Below are 6,000 nucleotides of genomic sequence, written 5' to 3'. Positions count from 1 at the left end.
ATGTCTCCAGACTGGACTTTGAGTTTGTTGCAGGAGGGAAGCTGTGGGAGTGAGAAAGCCCAGCCCAGGGCAGGCAAAATTCCTGGGCCTCTCCCAGGTTCTGTTGCATGTTTTTCTGTAGGATTTTCCTTGCAAATACTTCCAGTGTGCAGGATGTGGCAGAGTAGACCCTGAGGAGAGATCTGGTCTCTTTTAAGGCTGCATTTGCCCAGCAGGTGCCTTCTTGGGGACTGCAACATGGGGTCCAGAGCAGGGCTGCTGCAGAGCACCGTGCTAGCCACACTGCTCCTGCCACCCATGCTGGCCACGGTGTCTATAGGATAGTTATATTTGCAGCTTTTAAAGGGGAAGCACTGCCTGGAGCAGAAGGGCCTGAACCACAGCATTGCACCAGACTCAGAAAGCATATCCTTCATATCTCTGCTCCAAAGAGTGCACCACAAAGCTCACAGAACCTGGAACCTCGTGCGCTGGGTGAATGCGATCGGAAAACCCATGTATGAAAAACTGTGTGTGTGTGTGTGTGTGTGTGTGTGTGTGTGTGTGTGTGTGTGTGTGGCCCAGGCTACAAATTGCAGAATTGGACTGGGATACATTTACACCGTCCACGATGGTCCTGTGTGTCTGGGGTGGGAGAGGCTGTTCCTGCAAGTCGGAAGGCAGGAAGCCAAGCGTGGGAAAAGGAGGGAAAAYGAATATGATTGTGAGAAGAGTAGGAGGAAAGGAAAGGGCTGAGACAATAGATTGACTTAGCAAAGAGGCCAAGTGATTTAGGGTGCGAGGATTTGGCAGAGTATCTTCCTGAAAACCCTGAAGTTCCGCAGGAAGAAGGTAATTTTGTCTTTAAATCAGCACCATGCCCTGACCRTGGGGAATCGGTCCCTCACAGGACTCTTGCATCAGTTTTCCACCCTTGGCCAGAATTGCTGGGGGAACTAAGGAGCACTCCCCACACATTTGACTCCTCTTTGGTATTTCACAGTGAAATTCTGGCCCTCCTCATGGCCTTTTTTACAAGATTAGGACACGAAATCCTTTTCTTCTATTACTGTTCTCACCACAAGAAACTTGGATTTTGCCTGAGCCTGAAATCAAAGGTCATTGAAATGAAAGAAAATTTTTCCACTGACTTCAGTGTTGCATCTTTCCAGGCTTGCGGAGAGATTGCTTTGTTCTCTCCTCTTCCTAAGTTTGTCTTCGCATGGTTAGTGTTTTCCTGGAGGAAAAAAAGTACATTCAGTCTTATGCATGATTAATCATGCAAGTAGGATAATCGAAGATCTCTATCCATCAAATGTTTGTTGAATGATATTTGTGTTTTGAAGATAAGTCTGGTTCTCTGTCTCTATCTTCTAGAATTTTGCAAATAAAATGCAAATATTCATGTCTCTAATGAATTACGCTAATAGTTCTGTGATGCTTTGCTGTTTAGTCCAATTTATTTCTCCTTGACTTTTATCCTTGAGTCATGTGTAAAAAAAGTAGTTGCACAAACTGTATAGAAATTACGAGAGTTTTTTGAAGTTCTTTTTTCCTGGATGGTAGATGACACTTAAAGTACTGTAAATCTCAGTTCCAGCTTTGTGACTCTAAGGGTCTCTTAATTTACATGAACTTTTTCCCCCTCTACTCAAAATGGGAAGAAAAAAAAAATCCCACTATTCTATGGCAGAATCCCAGGAGAATTTCCATTATTTGCACTTAGACTGTCCCAGGGCTTTGTCATTGTTCTGGAAGGGCCTGGAGGAGGTTTGCTCCCTTTCCCAGGCCCTTGCTCTGCTATTCCAATGCTGCATCTGGGGGTCATATGTAAGGTTACAAATSAAAGCCAGAAGATTTGCATGCTAATATAAACTACGTGCAAGTGTTGGTGCATAGCAGGAGTTCCTGACATGATCAGCTGAAAGGACAGCTGGGTTTTAGCGGTGCCTCTTTGCAGTTCTGAGGCTGACTGCACTGGGAATATTTATAATTTGTGTAACTAAGGCTAGGTGTGTACACTGCAAAAATCTGCTAGGTGCCCATATAAAACAGGGTCAGCAACGTCATACGCTCTGTCTTCACGTGGTCACAAGCTGCGTATGCTCTAGCACTGTATACGTGCTGCGTCGTTGGGAAAGTGCGTCAGTACAGCTCTGCTGGTACGGTGTGGACAGGCCCTTGTTCTCACAACAGAAAGAAAGGTATTTGGAGAGGTTTCCCMCTGGGAAGAGCAGCTCAGTACAAAGATGTATCAGATTTGATGTTAACTGTGAAATGGTGATTTCCAGATTGTGTTCTCTATCTGTGTCTCTTTGGTCTCGATGCATTTAACATGATAGAAAACAGGTTCTTGTTAGTTCTTATTTAACTCTGCTGTTCCTGGTCTCCTTGGTTCCAGGAACCTCAATGACAAAAATCCCTTTGGCTTAAATGTGAAAAGAGCTCTCTACTCATCCTTTTTTGAACTTCCCCCAAGTTAATTCCTCCTGTATCAGAATCAGCTCAGCTGCTTCTTTCTCCAGTCTCTCCGATTTGGCAACACCCTTCTGATATTTTAGCAATCTCRCTTTCATATGAGGTTGGGTCCAGGTGAAGGGAATGAAACTCTTCCTCTGGGCTTGCACGGGGCTGTCGTGACTCTGTAACAGCAATCAGATGCAAGTTGCGCCCCTTTGGGCCGGGGCTGGATTTAGTTCACTTTCATTGCCCGGAACCMGCTGGGCAGCAGGGTGATTTGAAGTTAGAAAGATGTGTTGCAATGAACTGAGGAGGGATTTTAAAGGAACTCACAGCTGGTCTAAACACTTTCCTATAAAAATTAATTTCAGTAGAAGCAGGATGAGGCTGGTTTAGAGTGGATTTTTAAGAGCTGTTGCTGTGAAGTGAGTAAGTGCAGGGGAGTGAACCTCCCCTCATTTTTTAAAAAGAGAAAAAAGCCATTTCCCCTTTGTATCTATCTTTGAGTCCGTGACCAACACAGTGGATGTAACAGATGAGAGATCACTGACCAGAAGAAGCTAKTTGATGCCATTCACCCAGGCTCACTTCCACATCCAGCAGCAGCACTGGGGGCTCCTACATTGAGCCATGGTCTTCAGGGTTGATCTACACTTYTTTCCAGCACAAGTTCAACTATAAATGAGTTTCTAGAAACAATGTAATGAAATTGATGCCACATTTGTGCTCAGACAAGATCTTTCAGTTAAACTTACTTGAAATTTGGACTTGAAATTTAAATACAAGAGGGTCTGTTTGGTCTGTAGATTGTTGCTTTTCCATTTTTCTTTTTTGAAAAGAGCTTCTCTCATTTTACCAGGAAATTGTCATATTTTTGGGGTCCTCATAAAACACTGACCATCTGCTGGGAAGAGACACACAAGCACTGTGTTAAAATAAAATGAGATTCAGCTCTAAGAGACAGTAAGCTGAAAACTCTTTGCCTCCGAGCACAGTTGGGTTATTTTTACTTGCTTGCCATATGCAGCCTCTTTCAAACCCAAGGAGTGCATTTGCGAAGGCAGAGAGGGCCCCAGGCTCCACAGGGAGCCCATGTGCTCTTATATCCATTTTATACTTGTCACCTGCTATTCTAATGCTCTATAGGATTAAATACAATTCTTGAATGGCAGAAACTGAGTCCTGTGATTATTCTGCTTCACAAAGAGGTCCATCACACATGGAAAGTAAATGCAGGTGGATAGAAASAGATTGGAAGCAGAAATACGAACCCACATTGTACTCTGCAGAGACACACTGTCTCCTTYACACGTGTGTGAATCTAATGGCTAGATGTTGGCCACCTCCCTTGTCCGCTGTTTGCTTGGAGGGAAGCTGCTCTTCTGCTTGCTGAAGCTCGGAGATGATTACCAGGGAAAGAACTGGGCTTTACTGGKCCTGTTCCTTATTCTCTTTCCATAAGCTTCAGCTATTGGGTGTGCTGGAGACAAAGTAGAAGACATCACATTACARGTCTCTGACGTGACCCAAGACATCAGTTAAAAGGCAGACAAAGCCCTGCTAATGTAACACAAATATGGCATGTCTGCAGGAATTAAAGGCATCATATTCTGCTCTCACAAACATCAGAAATAAAGTAATYAACCAAACCCAGCGAGAGGCTCAAAGGTGGTTTGTAACTGAGCTGCAGGATGCTGAGCAGCTCTGGTTTTGCAGCTCTCTGGTCAAGTTACTGCTRCTGATCATGGGTGTGAACTCCTCTTTTTACTTTTTTTTATACCACTAATGGCTGTGCAAACAAGCAAAGAAATGCAGTAGAGAGATTTTTTTTCCCATTTTGGCTTATAGCTTAGATGACTGCTTGGGACTTGCTAGCTTCCTCTTAGGAAGGTCCTGTGAGGGCCTATGAAATCAATGCTTAAAAACCCAAACAGGCAAAAGCCGAAAAATGGAGAGGTGAAGGTAAGAATATATTAAGGGGCAGAAACTAAACAGAATTTTAAACTGTGGACTTTGAACCCTCATCCACAGAGGAGAAAAATATGGGAGGAGAAGTGTTGTTTGACTCTGCCTGTGTAAATACAATGATTTGGATTCTTCATTCAAACACAACCCTGTTGACTTGTCTGGTCTGTACCTATGAAGCTGGGAAAACAGCAAAAAATGCAGGTGCCGTTGTATCCAAATGAGTTCCTCTTCCTGTGTTCCCAGGGACGTCTGCTGGCAGACTCGAGGAAGGTCTGAATCCATRAAGAGCCAGTAAAAGTGGGGATTTATAAATGAAAAAGGACTCAGCTTGACTCTTAGAGTATTGCTGGATTCAGAGCTAGAAATGAGAGTATTTGGCTTCTATGCAGGATAGATTTGATGTGATATGGCTGAAAGACATGCAGCATTCCTAGGGTTAGTCCTGTTGCATTGCTGTTCAGAGCTGAAACAAGATCAGTAAAAGCAGAGGAAGGAAAAGCCTCCTATCCCCTTATTTATTTCCCTCCCTCCTCCCCTCTCCCCCCCCCCCTTTTTTTAATGAAGTTAGTATTCTCATAAAATTAGCTCCTTAGAATAGAGTTAGCATTGTTAGTTTCAAGAAGCCTTTTCCACAGCACATTTAATTATTTATTAGTAAGTTAACTTGCAGTGTGATGTGAACTGGTCCTGGTTAAATTGTTTGCAGTACAGCTGCCCACAAACAAGAAGCACAGGGCATACTGGGGCTGTCTGGGTTCTTCCTCCCCAACATACTGTAACTCTTTGCATCACRCTTTGCGTGCAACATTTGTCTGTTGGACCTGTGGGTCACCTTGGCTTTTTTTCAGTTATGTTTCCCTGGTTGGAAATGGAAACGTGAGCTCTGTAGAGGAATGGCTGTGAAACCACATCTGCTTCATGCAAAAGCCAGATGCTGTGCACCTGCGTGGCGTCCACATCAGCTCCYGTGCTGTAAAGCACTGTGCTGCAACCAGCCTGGGAGAAACTTGCCCATTTCTCATCGTTTGGGCTGCCTGGGTTTTGTGTTTCTTCCAAGCCTTATTGCTTGCCTTATACCTTTCAGTTTGCTCTTCAAATTCCTGGGGTGAGAACAGGTCTGGACAGGGTTTGAAAAGTCCGTCCTTGGCCCTGGTGTACAGGAGTTGTGGTCCCTCAGAGACTGTCGTGCTGAAAAGTGACGTCACTGCGCGGCACCGGCAGCGGAGTTGCCACCAGCTCTGCAACAAGCTCAGGGCTAATGGTCTGACTTCATCTCTGTGGGAATTTTCCAGGTCTCACAGTGCTTTTCAGGGCTGTTCGGGTGCTGGTGAGCTGGGCAAGGAGCCCAAGCTGCGCTCGCTGGGTCTGGAGTCGAAAGCAAACTTTCCAAAAGTTTGAATGTGATCCAAGCTGGGTTAAGGCACAGGCAACATATGCTGGAGGAGGTTTCTGGAGTGTTTTACTGTCCCTGCTGCCACTCTGGCCTCTGGATAGGACAGGAACTGAGGACACTAGAGACCCTCACCTTGCATATCTGAGGAGGGAAACGGCCTGTGTCTTGTGCAGTGGAAGAAAAGGCACCTAAAAATAAAT

This window comes from Rhea americana, unplaced genomic scaffold (assembly GCF_003343005.1).
Source record: "Rhea americana isolate MKP2758 unplaced genomic scaffold, rheAme1 scaffold_104, whole genome shotgun sequence".
In the NCBI taxonomy this organism is placed as follows: Eukaryota; Metazoa; Chordata; class Aves; order Rheiformes; family Rheidae; genus Rhea; species Rhea americana.
Note: the sequence above shows the minus strand (reverse complement) of the source record.